Below are 3,456 nucleotides of genomic sequence, written 5' to 3'. Positions count from 1 at the left end.
TTTTCCAGAAGTCGCCGAATCCTTTTTGGCAGCTTGCGGTTCATCCGACTGCGTGCCGGTCTTCTTGGGACGAATGTCGCGTCAGCCTCGTGGACTTTCTGGACAATGGTCCTATGTAGTTCTTCCACCGGAGCTGGTCTCGGTGTGACTTGTTCAAGGAAGATGCGCATTCCTGAGAAGTCTGCAAGGCAGAAGTCTCGAGACCATGTTCGAGGTTTGGGATTTCTGGCCCAATAGCAGATAAAACCAAAGGTCAGCCCACAGTGGTCGCTATGTCCCAGTGGAGCATTAATTGTTACCTGATCAACGAAGTGTCTTTCGTTGGTGATGACCAAATCCAAGAGGGATGGCAGTTTGCCTACCAAATGAGTGTGTTTCTCAAAAATATGGATAATTTCCAAAAATCTCTACTGCTCTCTGTTTTGTAATATTTGTGGTGTATAATGACCATTTGAGACTCCGAAATCGCGTAATAATCATGAAGTGAACTAAACGGTGATTTTAATGCATTAAACCGCTTGTACACATTCGAATGGCGGACTATTGGTTGCGTTACGCTGAACTCGTGCCCACTGGAAAGCGAGGGTTCCTACTATTATGTCAGTCAATACATCATCGTCAGGATATTTCCGTGTCATCCTTTTGTGCATTGACCTTGACGGAGCACGTTCACTCCCAATCCTTTAGAAGTTTATTGGAACTTTTGATCGATTCCTTGGGTATGTAAACCTTGAGAAGGAAGTGTCATTCTTGAAGAGATCTCAGCAAAATGTGCTGACGATCGGGGAAGCTCATTTCTGTGTTTCACGTGGTCTTAAGCTGTGCAGTAGGCAAACTTCAGATGACCTTGAATTATATAAAAAGCTGGGTGAATTTAGATATAATATTCTTAGATGAGAGGCAACCAAAAAGCACAGAAACGGGGAAGCGAACAACCCACCAACGAATATCACTATTACCACAACTTTTCGATTCTTCATTCTTGTGACCTACGAGGAGTTCATGAAAGGCTCCGTAGGATTTTAATAATAAATAGAACCTTAACTCGGTTTTATATGCACTGCAACAGCGTTTTTAAGTGTTTGTCCTAGTCGCTCTGCGTAAGGTGTAGAGCTTTTTTAAACATAATCCCCGGCGGCTTTCATGGTCTCTATATGTATGTGATGGGAATGTTGTTGACACAAATCATTGATACCTAAAGGGCCATTCAGCGACTACGTATATACAGTACTATACAGTCGCAAATGAGGTATTTATCGTGCAGGTCCAATTCGTATGTGACGAACTAACGATAAGTTGTTTTCGAGTTTGTGGAAATCGCACCAGCGACGTTTTTAACGAAGTTTTTAGCACGTCGAACTTGAATCCACTTCAAGGACCGATGAGGTCTGCAAATGGTGGATACATCTTAGACATGAAATTTCTTCTGTACAGAGTGCCTGCGATAATATGGTTCTAGTACTGAATCCCAGAAAAATATCCAAAAGTCGAAGAAGGCCGTGCCGTGCTAAATTTATCAAGCACTCCTCCATTGGACACCAAAGTTTAATCACAAAAAAACGCTTGCTGGCATCGTCAGTACTTTGCGTTCCGCCGTTTGTAAGCAAACTTCACAGTGCATGAATAAGATACCTCCAAAGTGAATAAACATGGGGAGCCCACAAATGTATTCGTACTACACAGTCAGGTAGAGAGACATGTATAAATCAGAGCTCGCAAGACGTCTCTTAATGTCCCAATCTCTTATTTATTCAACTATCGGCTGAATCAAAGTAAATCTCAACTCCGTTAACCGTCGAAAACCACCCATCTGTCAGGTCAGCAGCATGCTTTCATCATTATCAGCTGTGAGAACCGCGTACTTATCGTACAGTAGTTGTAGCTGCCACAGGTTCGTTCACCGATGACTTGGGGGGTGGGGTGGATAACTACACATTGAAGATGGCAGCTGATAGACTGATGCGTAAATACGGCACTGTCAGTGGACTGTCAAGCGGAGGAATTGGGAGGGGAGCTATGCATTGAAGGCAATAACATGGATGCATGAAAGCCATTGAGGGCGCAACTAAGCCATGTCTGACAATGTCTCTAACCATTGACGTGGACCGTCTCGGCGTCCCAATCCAGGAAGACGGCAATGACCAGCGCAGCTGTGTTTGCTGGTAATGGCTTCCATAACCCACTGCCAAGAGATTATTTGACCGCCTCTGGATCGTTTTGAACCTACGCGTGGTCATGCAAATAGAACCCTATGAGGAAGTTGGTCCTCTGGCATGCGCGGCACGTGTCTAAGCCAGCGCAACCTATGCAGTGTGATCAGTTCACTTATCGATGGCGAGTTATTTCTTCCGAATGCCATTTGACGTACTTCAGCACTGTTGATCCGGTTTTTCTACCAGACTCCAGCAATGCTCCGTAGACATCGATGGTCAAGCACTGGAAGTTTTTTCGATGTTCTATGAGCGCAGCGGCCATTTTTTACCCGTATAGTAATTCGGATCCAACCGTATGATTGTAACCTCGACACTTTACGGATAAGCTGATGTCACGCTCACGCCACAGGCGACGCAATTCCACGAAAGCTGCCCTGGTCTTCCCAATCCGGATGAAAGTGTCATCTTTAGCGAGACCGCCAGAACTGATACAGCTGACCAGCTAAACGAATTTGTCCACTACTTCAATCGAGTCATCCGCAAGCATGAGGTTAGATTAATCTTGCAGTAACACCTTACACTTTCCCGGTGTGGATCGCGGGCCGAACCATGAGGCAGAATCATTTAGATTATTTAATATTGTCTGTATTGCCACGACGCCAGATTTGAGAAGAGCTATGTCGTCTTCGTACTCCATATATGTGAACGGATGACCTAGGAGCACCTTAACACCACAAGCATTAGATGCTGATAGTGAATCCTCTGTGATTGTGTCAGTGAAGAAGTCGAAGAAAACAGGTGAAAGAAAATAGCCCTGTCTGACACCACTTGATGCGGTGAACTCCGGCAATAAATTTTATAGACCTTCACACATCCGCGGGATCTGCCGTACAGTCAAGAATTTATGGGCAATATGCCTTACACATATATGTCCGATATCAACGCACTGTGGGCCAGCTTCTGTTGAATATCCGGACATAAAGTTAGAATCTGTCCCGATCCATCAAGTACAGTGGTGTAAGGTACGCAGGTCTGCTTGCACCACTGCTTTTTAAGTTTGTATTTATGTGCCGCTTGAGGATCCTCTGAGTTACTTTAGATTCTAGATGGAAAAAATGTTTCGCTCGCTCGCGGATATCATGTAAGCAGATGGCATTCATATTCTCACTCTTTTTTACATAGTCGACGGATGTAGACCGATTTGTTTGATATAACTAATTATGTTGCACGGCTTGGTTCACACCTTCATCAGACTTTTTTTAGAGAACTGTCGGCTGCGCGAGATGGCCCAATTGGTCCGAGC

The sequence above is a fragment of the Opisthorchis viverrini genome (genome assembly GCF_000715545.1).
Source record: "Opisthorchis viverrini unplaced genomic scaffold opera_v5_436, whole genome shotgun sequence".
In the NCBI taxonomy this organism is placed as follows: domain Eukaryota; kingdom Metazoa; phylum Platyhelminthes; class Trematoda; order Opisthorchiida; family Opisthorchiidae; genus Opisthorchis; species Opisthorchis viverrini.
This window is presented reverse-complemented; position numbering follows the sequence as displayed.